Source organism: Rattus norvegicus, chromosome 7 (assembly GCF_021556685.1).
Source record: "Rattus norvegicus strain SHRSP/BbbUtx chromosome 7, alternate assembly SHRSP_T2T, whole genome shotgun sequence".
In the NCBI taxonomy this organism is placed as follows: Eukaryota; Metazoa; Chordata; class Mammalia; order Rodentia; family Muridae; genus Rattus; species Rattus norvegicus.
In genome coordinates, this window is record NC_141540.1 from 66,221,390 (window position 1) to 66,247,614 (window position 26,225).

Below are 26,225 nucleotides of genomic sequence, written 5' to 3' on the forward strand. Positions count from 1 at the left end.
GTGTCTACAAAGGGGTTACGTAGCTTATCTGACTACTTAGGGTTCTTCATAGGAAAAGAAGGAAAAGACATTTAATGTTCTGTAACTATTTCTCGTCTTGGGATATTGAATATATATCTATCTAGACATACAGGTGCCATAAAGGAGCTTTGCCTTTTCCCTATCTTTAAATAACTTTCCTAGTTATGAACAGCCCATGTTCAAGCTCCCACATCCCTCTAATTGTCATTGCTAAGATAGCTTTATCTTGAGGGAAGGCTCCTTCTGGTCCCAGAGCACAGTAGAGAACGTTTTGTCCTTAGCTTGTTCTGGGGTACAGGAAGTAAGTGGGACCGCAAGGGCTGTAGGATGAAGGTTCCCACCTCAACACAAAGCCTGTGGTGAACTGGCTACTCTGCTACTATGGTAACTGGTGTATGTATTTTAGCTATCTTATGTGGGTCCCTTTATCTCTACCTTCCTTCCTACCAGCATCCACCCTAAACCCTTCCACAGAACTAGGTAAGAGAGAAGGAAGGTTGGAAGGGAAAGAGGCATAGACCTCGATAGGCTACTTCCTGTTGAATAGGGACAAAGTTCCTTGGGGCAAGTCCCATCATCATCATGATAACCAGTAAACCAGCTACGGCCAGTACTCTGGGACTCACCTGTTTACACCAAGGGTTCCCAGAATTAAACTATCTGCATCTGGCACAAATCACCCCCCTGCAAAAACATGAGACACATTATATAGTCAGCCGCTGTGGACAAGCTGAAGCAACCCCATATCCTACACATGGGATTAAAACAAAAACATGTTTACACAACATAACTTGGTTTGTAAAGAAACCCTCACTATGGTTCTTTGCCTTCTCTTGGAGGCCATAGCTACCCTGTCTGCCCATCAGTTCAATCATTTTAAACCCAAGTGACCATTCGTCTTTGTCTATGTTATTACTTTACTGCCTAGACTTCCGTTAAATATCTGTCCTGGTCCCTTGGATTAGCCAGCACTGAATAATGGAAATGGAATCTGAACTAATTTACAGAGATCTAATATCAAGAATAAGCCAAGCACGGTGACGCACACCTTTAATCCAGCAGAGGAGGCAGAGGTAGATGAATCTCGGTGAGTTTGAAACTACCTTGGTCTACGTAGAGCTCCAGACCAGCCAGGGCTACATAGTGAGGCCCTACCTTAAAAACATAAATAAATAAAAATAATAAAAGTAAAGGTCATTACAAAGGTCACAAGAAATGCCAGGAGACTGGGTGATAAGCTGAGATCCGGGAATGATTCATACAACACAGCATTCTGGAGAACCGTCTCCTGCTGTAATTAGGTAAGTAGGAAATGAAGAATTTAGTCTTTTTTTTCTAATTAATTTATTTATTTACTCACTTTACAGCCAAGAATCTACTCTTAGAAGTATTTAAGTTAAAAACAGAACAAAGTTAGCAAACTGCTGTAGCTATAGTACAGGAAGTGCCAGCCTGTTTCTGCTGCCAGTGCAGAGCCTTCTTAACAACCAGGAAACTAGAGACTGTGTTAGAGAGTCCACCAAATGTCTACACTAGCCAGGGCTAGTACTGCCCTCCATGAATCTAGGTGAAGGACCCTAGGGGCTTTCTCTAGCCTTACACCCACTGCCTCAGGTCAAGGCTAGGCCAAGTTCCACTCTCCACCCACAGTTCTCGGGAGGAGGAGGAACATTCTTGAAAAACCACAGAATGTACTGACTGAGAGTCACCTGACCCTCTGGTCCCAGATGGAGTCATATGCATATCATAATCTTGCTAGCCAATAGATTCAAAGGTCAATATTCTTAGCCAATAAGTTTAAACTGTAACCTTGCTGATGTAATCTGCACCTGTAATTCCTTAATTCGGGTTGCCTTCTAGTCACTCACCACTAGAGGCTGATTGAAGGTCGACCCTGACACCCCGGAAAAATAAACCTCTTGTGTTTGCATCAAACTCTGTTCTCATGTCTCACTTTGGGGGTAGGGGGCACGTTCCCAGTAGTCAAGACTCACTTTGAGCCTTACATAGGGACTCTGTGCTAGAGAGCCCACCAAGTGTCTACACTACACCTGCCCTCCATGAACCTAGGGACTCCATGTTAGAGAGACCGCCAGGTGCCCACACTACACCCATCCTTACTAGACAGCAAGGAGGATGAAGAGGGAAGCAGAATCTTAAACCTGTGTTGGCAAATCTAATTGATGGTAATTGATCAAATGTAGAACCCTGGTTGCAAAAATATCTAGAAAATTTTGGATTTGGCTTTCCGCCTACTTGACTAGGAAAAGCCGCAGTAGGAAGGAATGGAAATAAATGCAGATGTCATATTCTGTGCATCATGCTCCTGAGTGGTGGAAACCCCAGTTAGCATATTAAAGCAAAGGATATACGCAGGAGGGTATGGTGATAGAGAAGTAGTGCGCACTTTAAAGCAGACAAAAATGAGGCAGGTGCATGAAAATGGCATAACCAGCCCCATCGCTTGGTGCACTAAAATATTCAATTTTAAAAGAAAATTAATTTAGAAAAGGAACAATATGATTTTGTACGTGGTAAGTCATCAAGAACCCACAAGGCCAGAAAACATTGCAAGCGCTAAGTACAGGAAGGCCGAAGATACAGGGTCAATTCAAATTTTGTTTTCTCCATATAAGCAACAACTGCTTTGAGAAATTGAATTTAATCTCAATTTTAGTGCAAAAAATTAAAAATACCACTTATGATATAATTAGAAAACATGAAACACCAAGGATAGATTTTATAAAACATGTATAATGTGTGCACATTTAATATGTCAAGAAAAGGCTAGTGAGATGGTTAGCAAATAGAAGAAGCACTTCCCGCCAATCTAGAAGACCGGGATTCAATACCCAGGAGCAACGTGGAGGAAAAAGAGAGCCAATGCCTGCAAGTATTCCTCTGACCCCCATATATACTCTAAGGCACAGGTTCCTACACAGGCACCCGTTCATGCACACATGCACCTACCCACGTGAATACTTACTCCCACTACACAGTCATGCATACACGCATGTGCAAACACACTAAATAACAGCTTGATAAAATTGTGAAGTTTTGAGAGAACCAAGACCTAACTAAATTAAGAGTTTCATGCTCACACATTGCAAGCCAATTTGTCTACCTTCCCAAACCAGACTTTAAGGCTAATGCAATCCTAAACAAAAATCACTGTAGGTTTTCTAAAATGAGTATTTATAATCTGAGTCGAAATTTACGTGGAAACTCAAAGTCATAGAGTACTCAAAATAATGCTGGCAGGGGAGGTGTTAAACCCTGTGGTGATTTGAATGAGATGACTTTAAGTCTTGGGCATTTGACTATTCAGTCCCTAGCTGGTGGCTGCTTAGAAAGAGTTAGAAGCATAGGACACTGGTCATCTGCAAATAGTGTGTAGGTAGGTGTGTCACAGCAGTCTGTCTGTCTTCACACTGGCAGGAGCCTTTTTATGGCCTTCACAGGGGCCTGGGCACTTTTGGGAGCCTGGGCTGGAGCTGAAGCCTGGGCCTTAGCTGGAGCTTTGGCCTCTGCCTTGGTTTGAACCTTGGGCTTTAGTTGGCAGAGTCTACAACCCTTGGCCATGTAGCTTCGAATCCACTCCCCAAGCCTGGGGTGAGCGATGAAAGCCACACGGTTGAGTTTGCGGCTGGGGCCCTTTGGCATCTTGAGTTTGACGGCCTGAGACTTCACAAGGGCCTTGATAACCTCTGCTCGTGCACTCACTGCCTTTGCATTGTTGGCCTGCATCTCCTTCAGGCCTTTCTTGTTGTGCTTCTTGGCAAAGCGCATGTTCCTCAGGAACTTGGGGTCAACCCCCTTAAGAGACTTGCATCTTTGTGACCCAGGTTTCTTGATGCCATTTCTGTGCTACTTGTGGGGATTGGTTATATGTGGTATGGTTCTTGGACGTGGCCATGTCTGCACGGTAACTCATAGCTCCCACAGCGCCTGGGACCGGAAGAATAGGCCAGTGTCCTATGCTGTTTTTACAAATAAACTTGAGGCAAGAAAAAAAAGTGGTATGTTTTTTGCTCCTTGGACGACCAAGCCGGCTCAGTCAATCAACAGGTTCTCCAGCACAGGATCAAGGATTAAAAAGAAAAAAGACAATTAGACAACTCTGTAGCATGACCCCAGACAGTTTGAGGCTGAGGCAGGTTTATTTTTTCCAATCTGCTTTTATACCATTTTGATTACATGCAAGTAATAAGGTCAGTTCTAAAGGAACAAGCAAGAAGGGTTGGAGAGATGGCTCAGTGGTTAATAACACTGACTGCTCTTCCAAAGGTCCTGAGTTCAATTCCCAGAAACCACATGGTGGCTCACAACCATCTGTAATGAGATCTGGGGTCATCTTCTGGCCTGCAGGCACACATGCAGACAGAAAGCTGTATGGTGTATACATAATAAATAAATAAATATTTTAAAAAAGGAACAAGCAAGACAATAAAACAAAGTCCCAGGATCAATGTTTCTAGGAGCTTATCAGGATGGCCAAGATTATCTGAGCCTACTTCCCTGCTCTAGCCCAAAGTCACACTCTTGCCTGAAGCCTACTTCTTTGTTCTAGCCTAAAGTCAGATTCCTCTCTGAGCCTACTTCCTGGCCCAAGGTCAAATAGTACTATTCTTCCCTCACTTCCCAAGGTCCTGGCCCCAAAAGCTCTCCATACTTGGGAGTGAGCTTTCAGGTTTCGATAGACTTGCCAGCCTGGTGTGATGTCACATCCTTTAGCCCCAACACTCAGGAGGCAGAGGCAGGCAGATCTCTAGGAGTCTGAGGTCAGCTCTATCTACCTACTGCAGAGGTTCTCTGTATCCCTTGGGTTTGGGTATCTGATTATGGTTATTTTATAAATTATAGATAGGTTGTCATTTTAAGGGACAATTTGGAAATATAATTTTAAACAGGGAGAAAATATATGGTATAGATTACTAAATTTATTCTTAAAGCATTGTATAGCTGTAATCTTACATTGGTGGAAATCTTTATAACTGATGAAAAATAGAAGTTGTAATGTCTTACATTGGTACAGAATTTATATATTGATACAAAATTAAGCTTTTCATCAGTATAAGTTTTTTAATGTTGATACAAAATTTGAAATTAATATTGTTACTCTTAGATAGGCATTGTGCCTATGCAATTCATTTAAGAATACAAGGCTTAGACCCAGTCCTTCTCTATGTGCTATAGAATGATTAAGTAACATAAGTTAAGGGCCAGATAGTAAACTCGTGGTAATATTAGATTCTGATTTGAATGTAATAAAGTGTTTTCAGTGTTATCACATAGAAATAGCTAAGAGTAGTCAGGGTTTAACAGTTCAGGTATACTTTAGCTAGACAGTCTTCAAATGCATCAGAAGTCCATGGAATATAACATTTAAAGTCATTTCATTATTATTAAATTCTTGACTAAGAGACATGTCAGCTCCTGTGTTACGCCTTCATGCTTCAAAGAAGACATTGAGCATCATAACCTCCATATAGAGTTGGTTCAGTTGTGGCAAGGTAGTCAAGAATTGCCCTAATTCATCTACAGACAAAAACTACTGTCCAGGAAAGAATACACAATGTGGGATAGTCGACAGCTTAGCTCTGCCAAGACAGAGTAAGCTAGTCCTTCATAATCCTGCTTCACATTAGGTCTGTCAGATGGTTCTGGGCCAGAAGGCTGAAGACAGATGTTTCAGCATTTTGAAATAGGGGGTTGTCCAGGTAGTCAGCTGTTTCTGTAATTTGTTTAAGCTTTGGAAGCTATGTTTTCATGCTTCCTATATATGGATCTCTGACAGGGTTGAAGACTAGTTACAGTTTCATAGTCAAACTTAAGTCGTTTAGCATTGAGGAAGATGATGTAGCTTTAAAAGGGTAGTTTTTCAGATGGTAATGCAAGTTAAAATCAAAACATAATTCAGGTATAGAATTGTAAACTCTTTAAGTTAGGATAGATGTTGATGTATCTAAATTGACAAAATTGATAAACTGGATATTATTAGTGTATATCCTATCTTATAGTTTACATAACTATTATTACTATGTTCAATGTATATCTGAGAGAAAAGGCCTTTTCTAATGGATGAAAAGAGTAAAATGTTCTGGGTTTAGTTTATTGCTTATAGTATGTTAATTGGGTTCCCAAATTACACGGGAATTTTCACACATCTGCATGTAAGTCGTCATGGGTCCCTGCCCCCAGTTGGCTCTAATAAATAAAGATGCTGGCGGCTAATAGCTGGGCAGGGAGACAGAGACAGAGGTGGGGCTTTAGATTTCCTGGACAGGGAATCCAGGGAAGAGGAAGGATTTAGAACACCACTGCCAGGGAAGCAGAAAGATCAGGCTTGAGAGCTGGAGAAATGAGGTTACACGGCCATGTAGGAGAAGGGAAGAGCAGCCCAAAGCACAGCCCTGCCCCCTAACCTCAGTTTGGGTCTAGAGTAGCAAAGATGGAATCTAGTAATAACTCAGGAGTATTGGAGGGGAAGCATTAGCAACACGGAAGTTTGAGAGTGGTCCAACCATTGCGCTGTTTAAGGCATATTAAGATAGAAGGCAGTGTGTGTGTGTGTGTGTGTGTGTGTGTGTGTGTGTGTGTGTGTCTGTTTCTTTAGAGAATCTAGGGTATTTGGGTGGGTGGCAAGGAACATGCACTGCCACTACCAGGGAGACTAGAGCAGAATTTTTTTTTTTCTTTTTTTTTTTCAGAGCTGGGGACCAAACCCAGGGCATTGCGCATGCTAGGCAAGCGCTCTACCACTGAGCTAAATCCCCAACCCCAACTAGAGCAGAATTTAATGAACTACCACAGTGGTTCTCAACCTGTGGGTTGTGATCTCTTTGGGGTCATATTTCACAAAGGTCACCTTAAACCATGGAAAACAGATATTTACATTACAATTTATAACAGTAGCAAAATTATAGTTTCGAAGCAGCAACAAAAAAGTTTTATGATTGAAGATTACCACAAATGAGGAACTATATTAAATGATCATAGCATGAAGAAGATTGAGAACCACAGATCCAGTGAATTCCAGACCAGCCAAGGCTACCTAGGCAGAACCTGTTTCAAAGAAGAAAGAAAGAAAGAAAGGAAATAGAAAAGACTAGAAAGGAAAAGACAAACAAGACTTCAGTTGATTCTAGTTAGCTCTCTCAGCTTCCTGCTTGCAAGTCAGGCAGCTCTCAGCTGACACCTTTGCTCCACCATTTTGGACTCTAACCCTCAGGATCCATAAGCTAACATAAACACCTCCTTCTATAAGTTGCCTTGGTAATGGTGTATAATCAAAGCAATTAAAAGTAAATAACCACCCACTAGTCAAGAGGTGGAAAGCTAAACGGTTTGAAAGAAGCTCCTGTAGTTTCACAGGGACTGGCACTTTCAGGAGGTGTGGTCTTACTGAAGTAGGTGTGGCTTTGTTGAAGGAAATTGGTTACTGGGGGTGGGCTTTGAGATATCAAACTCAAGCTAAGCCTAGTGGCTTTGTGGATTGCTGTAGACTATGAATCAAGACATAAAGCTCAAAGCTTCTTCTCCAGTTCTACGTCTGCTTGGACGCCACCATGTTTCCTGCCATGATGAATGGACTAACTATAAGCCAGCCCCAGTTAAATGTTTTCCTTTATACGAGTTGCCATGGTCTCAGGGTCTCATCACAGCAAAAGAACCCAAAACTATGACAGACACCTTATATCTAACACAGCCAAGGCCGTGTGGTATTGGCACATGGACAGAGACAAAATTCAGTGGAATAGAACATTGTTTCTGAAATTAGAGCACACACACGACACATTGATTCTTCAGAAAATTGCCAAGGCGATTCATTGGGGAAAGGATAGTCTTTTTGACAAATCGTGAAGAGACTAGCAGAGCTGATGAATGAATTTCTTCATATATCACACACACACACACACACACACACACACACACACACACACACACACAAGCTCTAATGCACAACACATTCAAACACAAACCAGAATGTCATGTTCTTACAGAGTAGTATGGCAAAAGATCTCTATGATTTGAAAAATGGGAATATTTCTTAGATTAGACCACTGAACTGTTTCTAAACCTCAGAGGACTTTGAAATCAAGTTCTAGTTTGTCACTGATGTCACACAGTGCTTTTTACTCTGTGAGCAGAGTTTTTCTCTTCAGCAATGCTTTTCCTGTGAATTAAATGAACTATCACATATAAAACAACAATAGCTGTTAAGGTAAGCAGAAGTAGCTACTTTACAACTGAACTGTGATAAAATTTGTCTGGATGTTTAATTCACCTCCGCTGTTGTCAGATAATCTAACAGCAGACACACTCTCTGAGTCACAGTACATCATTACCAAGAAGCAAGTTGACAAGAAAAGGGTTTATTCAGCCCACATTTCCACACAGCTGTTCATCATCAAAGAAAGTCAGGACAGGAACTCACAAGGGGCAGGAACCTGGAGGCAGGAGCTGATGCAGAGGCCATGGAGGGATGCTGCTTACTGGCTTGCTTCCCCTGGCTTGCTTTCTTATAGAACCCAAGACCACCAGCCTAAGGGATGGCACCATCCACAATGAGCCCTCCCCAATTGATCACTAATTAAGAAAATGCCTTACAGCTGGATCTCTTGGGGGCATTTCCTCAGGGAGGCTCCTTTCTCTGTGATAACTCCAGCTTGTGTCCAGTGGATGCACAAAACCAGCAAGTACACAGGCTAAAATCAAAGCTGAGCCTGGTGGCTCATTACCTTAAAGCTAGAGTAAATCTAGAGTTTTAAAACCTTGAGTCATTTTTTTTAATTGGGGAAATTAGCCAGGGGGTGGTGGTGCATGCCTTTAATCCCCTGGGAGGTAGAAGCAGGCTGGTCAACAGAGTTGAGTTCCAGGACAACCCAGCTACACATAGAAACCCTGTCTCAAAAAACCAAAAATAAATAAATAAATTGAGAAAGTAGAGGCTATGATAGCTAAAAAAAAACCTCTATTATTTTAACATCATTTTTAATAAAATAAAAAAGCAAAACCACCGACTTGAAGGAAATAGTCATAGGACATGTCTTATAATAACCTGGTATCTCAAAAGTCTATAGTTCAATAAGTGGATGACCCAGTTAAAATGAGCTAAGTACTCAAACACTTCTCATAAGCTGATATACAAGTGGTCAGTAATTGTATAACAGTCTGACATCAGTAATTACGACAAAGATACTTATTATCGCATAATGAAATATCACTGTATACCAATTAGACTGGGTAGTTTTAAAAATTGGCCATACCAAATGTCTTAGGCTTTTACTGCTGTGAACAGGTACCATAACCAAGGCAACTCTTATAAAGATAACATTTAGTTGGGGCTAGCTTTCAGGTTCAGAGGTTTAGTCCATTATCATCAAGGTGGGAGCATGGCAGTATCCAGGCAGGCATGGTGCAGGAGGAGTCAAGAATTTGACATCTTCATCAAAAAGGAAGCCAGGAACAGACTGTTTTCAGGAAGCTACTAGGAGGGTCTCAAAGCCCACCTCCACAGTGACACACTTCCTCCTACAAGGCCACACCTCCTAATAGTGCCGCTTCCTCGGCTGATCATATTCACTACCACATCGAGTATGGGTAAGAAGATGGAACAGTAAACACTTTAGTGTGCTGCTGGAGGGATTGTAAACTGCTGCGCACAACTTGGATGCTAGTTTGGAAGTTACACATAGAGCCTGGAAGTTCTGCTCTGGGGGGTTTGCCCAAGAGAAATGAAAGCAGACATGCACACACAGACTGAACTATGAATGTTCACAGCAGGTTTATTCACGGCAGGCAAAGTGTAGTGGCAATGTCTAGAATCAGGATAATGTATAAATAGGTTTTAGGGGAACCACGAAACATAACTTCGTTTGAACCACTCACTAATTACAAGTATTTACCTACTTATACATGTATATTAATCTAGACATAGTTCAAAAAATCTTAAATCACATAAGCCTAGCATAAAGGGTAAATATTTTCTGATTCTAAAAAAACAAATTTCTGATTTTTTGTTTTCTGATTCAAAACAAAAAAAATTAAAGAAACATTAGTCCACAGGCACAAAAGAGCAGAATGCCTTTGGTGAGGGACTGAGAAGGAGGGAGAAGTGAAGAGCATGGTTGGAGATAATGAAAAATGACTGGAGGAATGGACACATAGTATATACACGACTGGCTTGTCAGAATTGATCCATGGAAACATTTCAACATTATCCTTTATCATATGCAGTTTATGTACTGCTGATATTGACTTAAACCACAAAACCAGCTATTGTAGTCTACACATTTCCAATCATTAAATTATGCCCCAATTTATTAATTTATTTAGTTTCGTTTTTAAGTTGGGCTTGCGCTATGTAACTCATGGATTTAGCATCCTGCTCCTCAGCCTCCTGAGTGCTGGTATTACAGGTATTGGCTATATTCCTTCCCTAATCCTTCCCTAATCCCCATCTGATACGTCCCGGGGAGCATATAACTCTGTCACTCTTTTTTCTATACTGATACAAACCCTGGAAATGATAAGTACCTAGTCACTAGGGGAAGGCTAGTCAAGACAAGAAACGTTGGGAAGGGGAAGGGGATGAGATGGGGATTTGTGTGTGTGTGTGTGAAACAGGGAAGGGGGATAACATTTGAAATGTAAATAAATAGCCAATAAAAATATATTTTCTTGGGCTGGAGAGATGGCTCAGCGGTTAAGAGCACTGACTGTTCTTCCAGAGGTCCTGAGTTCAAATCCCAGCAACCACATGGTGGCTCACAACCATCTGTAATGAGATCCGATGCCCTCTTCTGGTGTGTCTGAGGACAGCTACAGTGTACCTATATACATAAAATAAATAAATTAAAAAAAAACAGTGAAATTTAAAAAAATATATATATTTTCTTTTCACATCCCTCATCACTTCCTAGTCTTGGGTCAATCTTTCTTCATTCTTTGCCCCTTTCAAATATAAGTAGTTAAGACCATTCACTAACGCTTGGACAACATAAGTGGCTATGTCTTTGTGCACAGTAAATTGAGAAATGCTCATTGAGTCCTTTGATGGTTTCTAGTCTGGCCATTTGGTTTTGAGTTGCTGAGTCAGTAAGTTCCATCTATATTTTGCATATAATCACCTTATAAGACAAATACCTATGAAATAGTGTCTCGTGTTTCATGGGCTATCTTCTCACCTGTTTATTTCTTCCTTTGGCTGTGTTTGAGGCAATCCCATTTGTCTACTCACATTTTGTTAAATATAGTCTTCATATCAAAATAATTGTGAAAATGTAATGTGCAAAAAGAAATGACCACCTTTAGTCACACAGAGGCAGAGGCAGGTGAATCGATGTGCGTTCAAGGCCAGCCTGGTCTATATAGTAAGTTCCAAGCTGGCCAGAGTGATAGAGCAAGATCTTTAAGAAAGTTTTCCGTTTGGCTATTGAGATGGTTCAGCAGTTAAGGACACTGACTGCTCTTCGAGAGGTCCTGAGTTCAATTCCCAGCAACCACATCGTGGCTCACAACCATCTGTAATGGGACCTGATGCCCTCTTCTGGTGTGTCTGAAGACAGCAATGCTGTGCTTATACATAAAATAAATAAATAATCTTTTTTTTTAAAAAATAAATCTTTCAAAGAAAGTTTTCTGCTATGATTTCTACTAATACTTGTGTGGTTTGGAGTCGTATGCTTATATTTAATTTACTTAGCACGTACTAGTGTAACTTCACTCTTAAGTACATGGACTGTAGTTTCCACAGCTCCTCTGCTTGCGATATGACTCACTTTGTCTTTAATTACGTGGTCTTCATTGAAGTCTTCAAATATCTATTGAGAACAATGTTGTGAAATGTGTTATACTAAAATTAAAGATTTATTTATTTATTATAGAGAGGGCATCAGATCCCATTACAGATGGTTGTGAGCCACCATGTGGTTGCTGGAATTTGAACTCAGGACCTCTGGAAGAGCAGTCAGTGCTCTTAACCACTGAGCCACCTCTCCAGCCCCCTAAAATTAAACAAATGGGGAAAACTTAAGCATTTTTATACTCTTGTAAGATTAACAAATTCTAAAAGTCTGTGCTCTAAAGCAAAAATATTGTCGTGATAAGAGACATGCAGTGTTGTAGAAATGCAGGGAAGGGCGTGGCATTTGTGTGTTGTGTTTGCTGATTTGTTTGCTTGTTGAGCTAAACGTGTGTTTGAAGTAAGAAGCCTGCTACGCAGAGTATAACCCATGCGTGTTTGGCCTTGTGTTTCAGGAAGATTGAGATGCGAGGAGAGTTGAAGGGAGGATTTCCCAGATAAAAGGAGAAGCCACACGTCTAACTCAACACTAGGTCAACAAGCAAAGAAAGAAACTGAGATGGCTGGTCTGAGAGCTTAGCTATCAGCACCCGCGATGACCTGAACTGGCCTCCCAGCAGCCACGTGGCAGCTCACAGCTGCCCGTAATTCTAGCATCAGGCAATCTCCTGACCACAGGGAGCACCCACCACACACATACTCTTACAGAGACATACATACGTGTACATAATAATGACAGAAACTAACAAATCTTTGAAAAAAAACCTAAGGAGGAAGGTGAGTGAAAGCAGTACTTGTATGCTTCAACAGGATTCAGCAGTGCATCATGGGTATGGCGGGAGAGGGAGGAAGGTGAGCATTCAGCACGCATCCACACACTTCTGGGCCAATTAGAGACTGAGGGATGCAGGTAAGAAGACAAGAGAAGCAATGCTGTCTGCAAGGTCCTTGGGTCAGAAACAAGGAGAATACCTGTCTAGTGAGACGTATTGATAAGTTCACCAAAATAAAGGCAGTAGAGAGAAAGTCCCTGGGTATTGATAGCCCTCACGGTCATCCTTCTGAGTACTATTCAGTAATTAGTGTGCTCTGGGAACCGTGCCAACAACTCTCCACATATTAATTATCACAATAAAGGGAAATGTGAGGTATAATTATGACTAATTCATTATTGATAAATACTGTAAAAGTTAATTTTCCAGAAATAGAATCCTAGATGATTTCAAGGTTGGCAGAAAGGAAGAGATAGGGAATTGGAAGAACACCAAATTTTATTATCTTCGAAGGATGGCAAGTCATTGCAATTGTTAGAAATTCACAATCTGGGTTTTGTAATGGACGGACACTGGGTGTGTCAACCACTTCAGGCAGGCCTCGTGTTCAGGAGCAGTTGACCAACATACACTGTGTGTGTGGTGTGTGTGTGTGTGTGTGGTGTGTGTGTGTGTGTGTGTGTGTGTGTGTGTGTGGTGTGTGTGTGTGTGTGTGTGTGTGTGGTGTGTGTGTGTGTGTGTGTGGTGTGTGTGTGTGTGGTGTGTGTGTGTGTGTGGTGTGTGTGGTGTGTGTGGTGTGTGTGTGTGTGTGTGTGGTGTGTGTGTGTGTGTGTGGTGTGTGTGTGTGTGTGTGGTGTGTGTGGTGTGTGTGGTGTGTGTGTGTGTGTGTGTGTGGTGTGTGTGTGTGTGTGTGTGGTGTGTGTGTGTGTGTGTGTGTGGTGTGTGTGTGTGTGTGTGTGTGTGTGTGTGTGTGTGCTTTTATTTGGTTACAGTTCAGTAGGTTTTGTTTGTTTTCTCTTGGGTGCTGTTTGTTTTGTTTCCATGGCCAGGGTGACTTCGTTGTATTGGGTTTTAGTTTGTTTTTATTTTCAGGAAGAGCTTAAATGTGGGTGGATAGGGGGAGAGGGAAGGATCTGGAAGGACTTGGAGGAAGGGAAGACTATGATCAAAAATATTTAAATTTAAAATTTTTTTTAAATAATAAAATATAATAAAAAGAAAAAAAACACAAATTCAGTATTATGAACTTTTAGATGGCTATAATATGCTTTCAAATCACTTGATTAATAAAACACAAGTAACTGTAAAGACACACTTGCTATATGCTGATAATCTAAGCACACAGTTCTAAAATACATACCTACCTATACCTTGTTAGAAATATAGACTTTTGAAAATCCATTGTAACAAAAACTATAAACAACTCTACTTGTATAAATTTACATGTCAAGGAAATAAAAAAATACAAAGATTTAAGTGACATCACTTAAGAGATAACCATATAACAAATAGTATGTTTTCATATATGCATACAAGTGGTTATAGATTTTATTTTTTTAAAGATTTATTTCATGTATGTGAGTACACTGTCGCTGTCTTCAGACACACCAGAAGAGGGCATTGGATCCCATTACAGATGGTTGTGAGCCACCATGTGGTTGCTGGGAATTGAACTCAGGACCTCTGGAAGAGCAGTCAGTGCTCTTAACCACTGAGCCATTCCTCCAGCCCTAGATTTTATTTTTAAATGTCTTGGGACATTATTAACGACATGGATTTTTGGATCAGGAAACAAAGATGATTTCAACAAAATTTAAGTAGCAGAGTTACAAAATCCTATATCCCAGTCATACCATAATAAAAATGGAGAAAGAAGAGGACAAAATACTTCTTATGTGGGCCCAGAGACTTACGGTAGTTCCTATCAAAGCTCCAAACTTAACCTGAGTTCACAAGAAAATGTGAGATCCCACAGTAGTCAAAGCAATCTTGAAAAAGCAAGCCAAGTAGAGGAAATACGTTTCCACTCTCAGAGCCATCACAAAGCTGTATCAATCACAGCTGTGTGAAGATGGCGCTAAGCACACTCAGAGGTGGAATTAATCCAAATGTTAAAAGTCGGGGTGTCAGTACCCATTAGTAGGAAAAATGACCTCTTAAATAAGTGGAGTTGGGAGGTAAAATTATAAAACGATTACATGAAACTGTATTCACTATGTTAACATCACAGTGACTAAATACTTTAAAAGTGGTTCTCAACCTGTGGGTCATGACCTCCTTGGGGTCAAACAGCCCTGCCACAGGGGTCATATATCAAATATCTTGCATATCACATATTTTTTTTTGGTTCTTTTTTTTCGGAGCTGGGGACCGAACCCAGGGCCTTGCACTTCCTAGGTAAGCGCTCTACCACTGAGCTAAATCCCCAGCCCCGCATATCACATATTTACATTACAATTCATCACAGTAGCAAAATTACAGTTATGAAGTAGCAATGCAAATAATCTTATGGTTGGGGGTCACCACAGCATGAGGAACTGTGTCCATAGCTTTAGGAACATTGAGAGCCACTGCTTTAAAAGGAAAGATTTGATTGGGCTTTATTGTGTTAGAGAAGCTTCAGCCCATCAGTGTGAGAAGTCACAGTAGGAGCCTCTCCATCTGTGGTAGCAGGACTGGGAGGCAGCTGCTGTCTGTAAGCCACAGACTACAAGGCAGAAGGCCCGGGGAAAAGCCTTGAGTAGGTATAGTCTTCAGTGATCTGCCCCCACTGAGCCACCTCTGCCACTCATCCCCTGTCTCTTTTTCTTTTTTTGGTTCTTTTTTTTTTTTTGGAGCTGGGGACTTGCGCTTCCTAGGTAAGCACTCTACCACTGAGCTAAATCCCCAGCCCCCTCATCCCCCGTCTCTTAAAGGTGCCACAGCTTTCAAAAGTGTCACAAGACAGGAACCAAGAATTCAAAACACAAGTCTGTGGTGGTCATTTCACATTCAAACAATAACCTTTGACCAGTGGCTTCTACGGGGCCTGGACTTCTCATAATGCAAAATATATCCAGTCTGACTTCTAGAGTCCCATAGTCTTAACATTCTCAACTGTTCACAAGCCCAAAGTCCCTATAGAGCTCCTCTAAAATCAAAAGGAAAGTTGTATGTGCCTTCGTTGCGGTTTCTATTGATGTGAAGAGACACCCCAACCGAGGCAACTCTTATAAAGGACAACATTTAATTGGTGCTGGCTTACAGGTTCAGAGGTTCAGTCCATTATCCTCAAGGTGGGAGCGTGGCACTGGAGGAGCGGAAAGTTCTGCATCCTGATCTGTAGGCAGTCATCAAGAAATTCGTTTTCCATGTAGCTAAGAGGAGGGTCTCAAACCCACCCCAAAGGTGACACACTTCCTCCAACAAGGCCACATCTCCCAATAGTGCCACTCTCTAGGTCAAGCATATTGAAACCACCGCAGCATGTTTCTAATACACAATGACATATAGTAAGCCTTCCCATTCCAAAGGGAGGGATTGGGAAATACCACAGAACGATTGGACAATGCAAGACTGAATCCAAGCAAGAAGAGCGTTAAGTCATGTAAGCCCTGGCACACTGGACATGTGGTGGCTGATGTCCTCTGTACCCCAGTCTCCGGTAGATCCTTTCTACTGCCCTGCTGTTGGTGGCACACACGAGTGATCTGTAAATCTGTCTTTGCTTTTTCCTTAAAGCTTTCCTCAGCAGATGTCTCCGGGCTTGGCCTGGATAACAATATGGAGTCTCTGTGGACACTGGGCATTGCCATTCAAGCTTCATGCATAGTCCACTTGGAAACTCCCTACAGAGATCCGAACCATGCATCACCCGGCTTCCCCTCCGAGGCTCTCCTCTGGGACCTGGGTGCAAGACGCCAAGATCCATTGCTCTTGCACTCTGCACACCTACAAGGCCAGCCACCCATGAACAACGCCAGAGGTCTGCTGCCAGTTCAGCAATCACCTTTCTTTGGGCAGTTGCCATGCCTTGCCTATCTAGTACCTGCACAGCTGAGCCAAGGGATTTTTAAAAAAATATATATATATATCCTGGAGCCTTTTGTAGGTCATGATTTTCCCCCAGGAGAGCGTTCCTATTCTAGTGCAAAGTGAGAGGCATCTTATTTATTTATTTATTTATTTATTTATTTATTTATTTATTTTATGTATATGAGTACACTGTCGCTGTTGTCAGACACACCAGAAGAGGTATGAATTCAGCACCTCTGGAAGAGCAGTCAGTGCTCTTAACCGCTGAGCCATCTCTCCAGCCCCAGAGTGGTATTTTTTTTTTTTTTGGTTCTTTTTTTTTCGGAGCTGGGGACCGAACCCAGGGCCTTGCGCTTCCTAGGCAAGCGCTCTACCACTGAGCTAAATCCCCAACCCTAGAGTGGTATTTTTTTAGCGGTGCAAACAACGTCAACAACTACCAGAATTCCCAGTTCTCTCCTCACCATATTGTACATCTTCCACATCTTTCTGCCTCTCTGTTTGCTCCCACTTCTCACTATTTGCCTGACTAAATAAACAAAGCTGTCAAGCAAGAAGAACACAACAGCCTGAAAGGTATACTGTCTGAATTTTCCTCCAGCAAAGTAAAAAGCCCGTTACACTTGAATTCATCCTCACTCCAGTTTTAAAGACAGAGAACGTGGGTTCTTTGCCACAACACGATGTGAACAGTCTCCAGTTCAGTTCTAGGACAGTTTTTCAATTCAAAATGCCCCAAGTACAGTCTTTTTTATTATTACCATCTTATTTTATTTGATCCATTCTTTTACAGACAATTAAGGAGTTTTTGGAGACAGGGTCTGGCTGGGTAGCCAGGCTGCTCTCAGATTTATAGTTCTTCTGCCTTTGCAGCTAAGACGCTGAGAAGACACAAGGTGCTACCATATCCAGCTAAGTCCGTTTTGCTCTTGAGACAGAGTCTTGCTGCGCAACCCAAGTTGGTCTCAAAATTGTGGCAATCTCCCTGCCTCAGCCTCTCCAGTGTTGGGATTACAGATGTGTCCCACACCCAGCTCCTTTCTAACTCCTTAAATTCTGTGTCGGCAGGTTCATCATTTGGTGTAGCCACTGACATTTTGAGTTTCCTTTCTGATCTGACTGAACTTGATGTCAGCTTCATAGTGGAGGTCATGACGAAGGACTATACCTTTCTGTTTTCATCTAGTGTCACAATTCTTTCAAGTCAGCTGTGTGAAACACAAGGGTTTGTAGACTCACACAAGTAGACTTTCTCTCTGGCCATTTGACCTTGGGCATTTAGTTAACAGCACCACCGCCCTAGTGGGTTGGAAGTTTTGCCAGTACCCATGACCCTACCATGTTGGAGGCCAGAATTCCAGCATGGAAAAATGGACAGCCAGGTACTGATTACCAAGAAACTTAAGAAGGAGAGCCTGAGAGATCTGCATTTGAGTCTCAGTTGCCTGACTGTGACCTGGCCATGACAAACCTGAGCACAATCTGTTGTGTCTATCTTGGTGGCTTTAATGTGGTGCTGGCCCAATGGGCTTCCCGCACTTTCCTTCTATATCCCTGCTTTCCTGCTTGTTTTATTTAGGATATTACTGCTGTGAGTAGATGCCATGACCAAAGCAACTCTTATAAAGGACAACATTTAATTGGGGCTGGCTTACAGGTTCCGAGGTTCAGTCCATTATCATCAAGGTGGGAGCATGGCAGAATCCAGGCAGGCATGGTAGAGCTGAGAGCTCTACATCTTCATCTGAAGGCTGCTAGCAGAATACTCCAAGCACAGTCTTTATAACCAAAACTCCTAGGGGCACTCCTTGCCTTCAGAAATCTGAACAGAGTTGTCTGCTGAGTGTAGCTTGCCACAAGTGGGGCTTCTCTAGCAATCAGCTCCAGACTCTTCCTTGTTTTCTAAAGAACCAACCAGTTCCACAGGTGCAAAGACCCCACAGTCCAATCTGTCACGGCTTGAAGCCATGTCCTCATTTTGCTGACAGCTTCTGTAGTAGTTCCTTTGTACTGATCGCCTTCTTCAAATACTCAAGGGAGAAAAGAGTTGTTCCAGCTCATAGTTTCAGGGGACTTTCAGTTCACCATGGTGATTACAGGGAAGAAGGGAAGCTAGAGAGCTCTGTCTGTCGCAGCAGGAATATGAGGTAGTAGCTTTTCACAGGTGGGCTAGGAACCATAGAGCAGAGGTCAGAACCATGGGTAGTAGGTATCACCTTCTGGGGCCTGCACCCAATGACCCACTTCTACCAGCAGGCTCCCACTCCCTAATGGTGCCACAGCCTTCAAAGTAGCCCTACAACCAGGTACTCAGTGCTTCAAATGAGAACCTGTGGGGGACAGCTCAGGCTCATCCCATAATAGAAACCAAAGGTCTTCACTATCTTAGATTAGCTCTTCGCTGTGGCACTAAAATCATATAGAGGAGGCAAAAATTAACTTGACTTAAAAATGTTTAATCCTTAAAAGGATTCTATGAAGAAACAAAAATGCAACCTAACATAGGAGACATTTGCAAATTATATACCTGTTAAGACTATACATATCTTGTATGTATGTACAGTGCATAAATGAATATACATACATATATGTATACACACAAACATACACTCACTGAAAGTGGAATGTGAAATGATAGCGTTAGTTCTTCAAAACAGATAAATACAAGATTCTTGTGTGTAATCAAAATCCTAGCATTTCTTTGAGGAACTTGGCCGTGGTCTGCATTCCTATGTCATGAATGTTTAACCATAGGATAACCCCGCGCAAATGGCCCATTCTGAAGTAAGATATTTCCCTATTCTTGTGATTACCCGTAGGCTGTTCTTTGGGAGGAGTTTTATGATCTTGTTCTGGATTTTATGGTCTGTCCCTGGAGCTGGTGCATTATGACATTTTTTCCCCCAAAATCATGCCCGTTCCTTAAATGTAGACAAATGGGACTGATGTTGTCTTTTCAAGTGGAGCTAAGACTGATCTAGAAGGTGGCCAGGATGTTTACTTTCTGTGATGGTTTGCATATGCTTGGCCCAGAGAGTGTCACTATTAGAAGGTGTGGCCTTGTTGTAGGAAGTGTGTCACTGTGGGGGTGGGCTTGGAGACCCTCCTCCTAGCTGCCTGAGGATGCTCAGTCTGTTCCTGGCTTCCTTGAGGTGAAGATGTAGAACTCTCAGCTCCTCCTGCACCATGCCTGCCTGGATGCTGCCCTGCTCCCGCCTTGATGATAATGAGCTGAACCTCTGATCCTGTAAGCCAGCCCCAATTAAACGTTGTCCTTTATAAGACTTGCCTTGGTCATGGTGTCTGTTCACAGTGATAAGACCCTAACTAAGGCACTTACCAAAGTGAACAGCGAATGTTGATTGCTTTTCTGGTGTAAACTAAGTCAATCGTGGTTTCCGAGGATGTTATTCTTGTGCCTAAGCATCCTAGCCTTGAAAGTTAGGTTGATGGGTGGTTGACTTAGCCCCGGAGTGGCTGAATTACTCTTCTAGCCTGTGTCATCATCTTGTGTAAATGACCTTGTGGGGATGTGGAAGTCAACCTTGTGAAGGAAAAAGGTGAATAGAGAGTGAGGTGCCTTGAGTCAAGGCTCTTAAGTCTCCTCAAAGTGTTCTGACCTGTCACACATGGCATCAGATCTATGATGGCTCCCAGAACGCCAACAAGACGACAAAAGGGAACTGAGGTCAAGGTGGTGACTGCTTTCTCCTTGCCCCATCTTTAAGGAAGTCCTAAGAGGTAGCAATGCTGCCCTGATTCTTTGTGAGTAACCTTATCAGGCAGGATTTTCTTTGGGGCACGGTGATGGTGTGGTGAGAAAGGGTTGGCCAAGGATTTAGGGGCTTGGGTTTGGCCCAAACATTATTTATAAGTTTACACGCCACACAATAAATTCAGATCTGCACCCTGATGCTGGTCTTCTCCAGAGTCTGAGGCCCAGGATTTGTAACATGATTCTTGACTCGAAATCCCCACCCTGCCTCCCGTCCTCGGTCCTGTTCCCACGTTACCTGGCTTCCTGTTTTGTACTTGGATTTAAGATAAGAGAGAACAGCCTCTAGTGCTTGAGCACCAGGCAGAGTAGAAGAAGCACTCCTGTACTATAGAGCAGGATAAAAGGCCTTTTAAATAGTCAATGTGTCCACCTGCAGAGTTGAATAGACGCTGTCGTGTGGGCTAAGAAAACAAAGGACACAGAGAGAATAAGGCACAGACGCCAAACCTCTTCTCACAGCTTAGTCACCCATCAGCTCTCTGAAGGTCTAGTAGGAAAGTCAGTGTTTTTGACAAAGGTGACCTTCAGATTTCTTTGAAGTAACCTAGGCAACTGTCATCATGAGCCAGACATCAAAGAGGTTATCTTACAGAAAAGCTACTGGGAAGCTAATAATGCACTGTCCCGCTGTGAAATCTCTGAACTCGGTGCTTTTAAGCCAAGGTAAAGAGAGTCTTCTGCTCCAACAGGTTGTCTTGACATTTGAGTTGACTGGGGTGGGGGCAGGGCAGTCTTACAAAGGACATTTTGTAAGACGTGATTTCTTTTTTTCCTTCAAAGAATTTACCCTTCCATTTAGTCTCTTTAATACTCTCCTTGAACTCCACTAGCTTTAGCTTGTTTTAGTCAGAAAGCAATCTTGCTTTGTAAATATTTTAGCCTCGGGGCTTAGTGTGTGTGTGTGTGTGTGTGTGTGTGATGACAAAGCTGTTTAAAGCATTAAAACATACTTTTAGCAGATGACAGGTTGAGATTCCAAAATGCATTTGTGTTATGTTCCCTTGTGGCTGGCCCTGCCTCTCTAGTGCAGGGATAGAGACAAAAAACATCTCATGCTTTTTATCCATGTGGCCCTTGTGGTGCTGTGTGCTTGTGCTTTTAAATTTTATTTTGATTGTGTATTTGTATTTTTTGACCCAAATGAATCCCATTATTGCTGTCTGATGTGCATGCCTGTGGAGCCCTCCCCTGGGCTGTGGGAAACCTACCAGTGGCCACATCTCTAAAGAAAAGTTCTACCTCCTGACCTCCTTCCCCTGCCCACAGCCATCAACTGCCAACAGCTTCTCGGTTAGGAGTGAGACCTGAGGAGTCCTTCCTTCTCTTCCTCCTTCTCCTTTTCCTTGCTAGAGCTTTTAACTGGTTTGATTTCGTATAAATAATCAGAGCCACTGTGAGTTTTCATGTGCAACAGCCAAGTCATGGCTGGAGGACAGCGTTTCTCGGTTTCTTGGCAAGCCTTCCCATCTCTGGTTCTTTCATTCTTTAGGCTCCCTCTTTTTCCATGCTCTCTGAGCCTTGATTAGAATTGATAATAGATATTACACCTATGGCCGACCAGTCACGGTTGCTTATTTCTAGCACTTTGACCAATTATGAGTCTGCGTTAACCAGTACATACTTACCAATAATAAGTTTTTCTGACCACCACAGTTGGGAGCAGCACAGATCCATGGAAATGAGTAGGTATGTGTAGAAAGTGGTCTGACAACACAGCTGTCTTAGTCAGGTTTACGACTGCTGTGATAAAATGCCATGGCGAAAATCAGTTGGGGAGGAAAGGGTTTATTTGGCTTACACTTCTTCATCAGAGTTCATCATTGAAGAAAGTCAGGACAGGATCTCAAACAGGGCAGGAACCTGGAGGTAGGAGCTGATGCAGAGGCCATGGAGGGATGCTGCTTACTGGCTTGCTCACTCTCTTCTTCTTCTTCTTCTTCTTCTTCTTCTTCTTCTTCTTCTTCTTCTTCTTCTTCTTCTTCTTCTTCTTCTTCTTCTTCTTCTCCTCTTCCTCCTCCTCCTCCTCCCCCCCTTCTCCTATTCTTCTTCCTCCTCCTCTTCCTCTTCCTCCTCCTCCTTCTCCTCCTCCTCCTCCTCTTCCTCCTCCTCCTCCTCCTTCTTCTTCGATTCATCTGTTTATTTCATGTATGTGAGTACTCTGTCACTATCTTCAAACACACCAGAAAAGGGCATCAGATCTCATTACAGATAGTTGTGAGCCACCATGTGGTTGCTAGGATTTGAACTCAGGACCTCTGGAAGAGCAGTCAGTGCTCTTAACTACTGAGCCATCTCTCCAGCCCCTGTTTCTAATTTCTAACTATGAAGATTATAGTTGCCTAAGGCTAGGAATAATATCTAACTGTGAAAAATTGTATGAAATGGAGAGAGGAAGTTTAGTCATAAAAAGTATCTTGTAGTCTGGTAAATGCCAAGCATGGTGATTTTCTTCTGCTATATTGTTATGTAAGTCATGGGCTAATTTTCTTCAAATTGCTTCTTTGTTTTGCAGAAAAAGAAGGGTAGAGAAGACGGAGGGAGGGAAGTAAGGAGGAAGGAGGGAAGGAAACAAGGAAGGAAGAAGGAAAGAAGGGAGGGAAGGAAGGGAGAAATACTGGATTATGTTCTGGTGTGATAAAAATGTGACAGGTGTACTTCCGACAGTACCTCAGCATGCACTAACTCTGAAGGCCTCTTGGAGCTTTCCAGAGCCAGTGTCCACATTCTGCGGGAAGTATACAGCTTCCGGAATGCCCACAAGCATCATGCTTGCAAAAATGTGTGTGTCAGAGTCATTACATGGGACACAAGAGTTTTTTAGAAAGGAGGCAAAGAGTTGCTCTCTGGAGCACGAGGCTGTTAATGCGAAGGGCAGCGAAGGCCATTTTCATATTAAATGAATAGAAATGAGTCGTCGTTATGTTGGTTCAGACCTCCCCAGTTTTCTTGTTTGTCTTCTTCCTGTACTGAGGACTAAACACAGGCCCCTGTGAGGCATGGACCCTACCCCAGGGCTGCATCCCCAGCCTTGTTTGAACACATATTTCCCCCTTTTAATTATTGATGTTTGTATTAAAGGTCTTGCCAAGTGTACAAAAAGTAGAGTGACTAGCATAGTAAACTGACAGATATTCGTCTCCCTGCACCACCAAGTCTCTGTTAATATTTCTTGTCCTGACGTGGATTTAGTCTGGCATCAGCAAAGTCATTCCAGCTTTCTTAGGAATAGTGTTGGCTTGGTAAGTATTTTCTCCTTTTTTTTTTTTTTTAACCTTTAACTCAACTGAATCTGTTTATGTTTCTCTTCTCTGTGTGGAGGGAGAAGGTCATGCTACAACTCTGAGTGGCCTCCAACTCACCACAATGCTCCTGTCTCATCCTCTTGATTGCCGTAGTTATAGTAAGGAGTCGGCCTATGAGTCTTAAAATATTTTTCCATAGGCATAGTGGCTGCATCTGTGACTAAGCACAGTGAAGGTTGAAGCACAAAGATAGTGAATGAATTCAAAGCAGGCCAGCTACAGATCAAGTCACAGGCTGGCCTGAGCTACAAAGTGAGACTCCGTCATAAAAAACAAAAGCAATAATCCGGCCACAAGATGCTCTACTGCGCGCACGCGCACACACACACACACACACACACACACACACACACACACATACACACATACACACACACACACACGATAGGGATGGTAATAATAAACTAAGGCTTTGTTCATTCTCTCTCTCTCTCTCTCTCTCTCTCTCTCTCTCTCTCTCTCTCTCTCCCTCTCTCTCCCTCTCTCCAGTATTGTTGAGTCTTCACTGTTTAAACTTTAATCTGATTACCTCTGCTTTTTAAATGGAATGTATAGATAATTGCAGTTCACGAATTTAGCAATATCCACCCTTAACCCTAACATTTTGTCATGTCTGGTCCCTTTCATTTTCATTTCCCCCCATTAGACTAATTAGATGCTTTTTATTATTTCACTTAACCTCAGCTATTAGCTTTGCTCTGTTGGTCTCCTTTCCCCGCCCCCAGGATTCAAAATATTCCTCTTTAACTTACGTTCTAATTGCATTCAACATAGTTCCTTGTCACACGCAGTCAAGAACCTTGCAAAAGTGCGCATGCTCTTCTGTTTCCTTTTCTCAGTCTTTGAGCTATTACCCCTGCATCCTGAATTGCCTCTCTGAGGAGAGGCGCCCTGCACTGCTACCGACCTGCACTTTCAACAGCTGATATCTTTAAAGGAAACATTGTAAAGGTAAGAGATAGTTTGTCATTATCCATTCACCTGCTTGACACATCTGATTTACATCGTCCTTCTTTTATGGCAACTCCCTTAAATTGTGTGTGTGTGTGTGTGTGTGTGTGTGTGTGTGTGTGTGTGTGTGTGTATGTGTATGTGTGTGAAATGCATTGCACATTATTATTTCAAGGGGATAGTGTTTTTTCTTTAATTTTTAAAAATTTTTTTGAGGTTTATTTGTTTATTATGTATAAGTACACCGTCTGGAGCTGTCTTCAGACACACCAGAAGAGGGCATCAGATCTCATTACAGATGGTTGTGAGCCACCATGTGGTTGCTGGGATTTGAACTCAGGACCTCTGGAAGAGCAGTCAGTGCTCTTAACCCCTGAGCCATCTCTCCAGCCCTCAAGGGGATAGTGTTAGGTTTCTTTTCTTCCTTTCTTCTCTTCCTCCTCCTCTTCCTCCTCTTCCTCCTCCTCCCCCCCCCCCCTCCTCCTCCTCTTCCTCCTCTTCCTCCTCTTCCTCCTCTTCCTCCTCCTCCTCCTCCTCCTCCTCCTTCTTCTTCTTCTTCTTCTTCTTCTTCTTCTTCTTCTTCTTCTTCTCTCTCTCTCTCTCTCTCTCTCTCTCTCTCTCTCTCTCTCTCTCTCTCTCTCTCTCGACTTTTCCACTTACTTTTAGTAATGGCTAACATGTACTTGGGTAGAGCTTGCTTTGTGTAGCTCTTGTTGGAGTGAAGGGTTTCTTGTCTCTATGACTCTACATTTTTTTTATCAGCTTTGGAAATATTCCTGACATTCTTCTTCTCAAACACATTTTTCTCTTTCTGCCCTCCCTTGTTCTGGACCACTGATTATCTGTAAGAAAGTTGGTTTAACGTTGTTGTCTCATAGACTGCCGAGCTCCCCATCTACACCTTTTCTCCTTTTCCATCAATCCGTTTGGATAGTTTCAAACACTGTGTTTTCAAGTTTAGTGGACTTTTCTTTTCTGTATAGTAAGTAATAGGAAAATTTTCATGATCACATTGTGTCTCAAGATCCCATGTGAAGACTGTTGCTCTTGAAGGTGACAAGTGCAGACTGATGATTTTTAATGTATCTAACCCACTCTTGAGCACATTCAATTAGTTTTTCTTTTAGTTTTACTTCAGCTCTTGCAGTTTTCGGCACACAGAGAGACTTAAAAATCAACTTGACGGTTTGTGAACAGGTTATTCATGTCAATGATCAAGTTGACAACTCTTTATACAATTTTATTGTGTCATATTGACAACATAACAGAAATCAGTCTACTGGACTGAGTGAGTTTGGGTACTTTAAGATTCTTTACTACAAACTTCATTTGAAACAATGGACATAAGAAACAAGTGAATAGTGGAAAAAGCAAAACACCCAGTAAGAGAATCACAAACAAATATAAAGCCTTCTGATGGAAATCACTCCCCACAAACAATCATAACACCTCTGTTTATGCACTTTAAACAAGAAAGGCACCAAGCCAGAGGTTCTCAGCCTTCCCGATGCTGTGACCCTTTAATATAGCTCCTCATTTTGTGATTCCCAACTCTTAAATTATTTTCATTGCTATTTTAT

At 42.2% G+C, this 26,225-nt stretch overlaps 1 protein-coding gene across 4 annotated transcripts in view; it reads left to right on the forward strand.

Moving 5' to 3' along the window:
• Wif1 (Wnt inhibitory factor 1) overlaps nucleotides 1-26,225 on the forward strand; it is a 119,665-nt gene that overhangs the window by 14,726 nt on the left and 78,714 nt on the right. Inside the window, exon 2 of one of the 4 annotated variants that reach the window (XR_015623702.1) lies at nucleotides 24,534-24,645. The exons of 2 other annotated variants lie outside the window; for them this stretch is intronic. The gene's annotated coding sequence lies outside the window, so the exon portion shown is untranslated. Of the gene's footprint in view, nucleotides 1-949; nucleotides 1,109-24,533; nucleotides 24,646-26,225 lie in introns of all 4 variants that reach the window. One more of the 4 variants, XM_087555334.1, reaches the window with a different exon arrangement.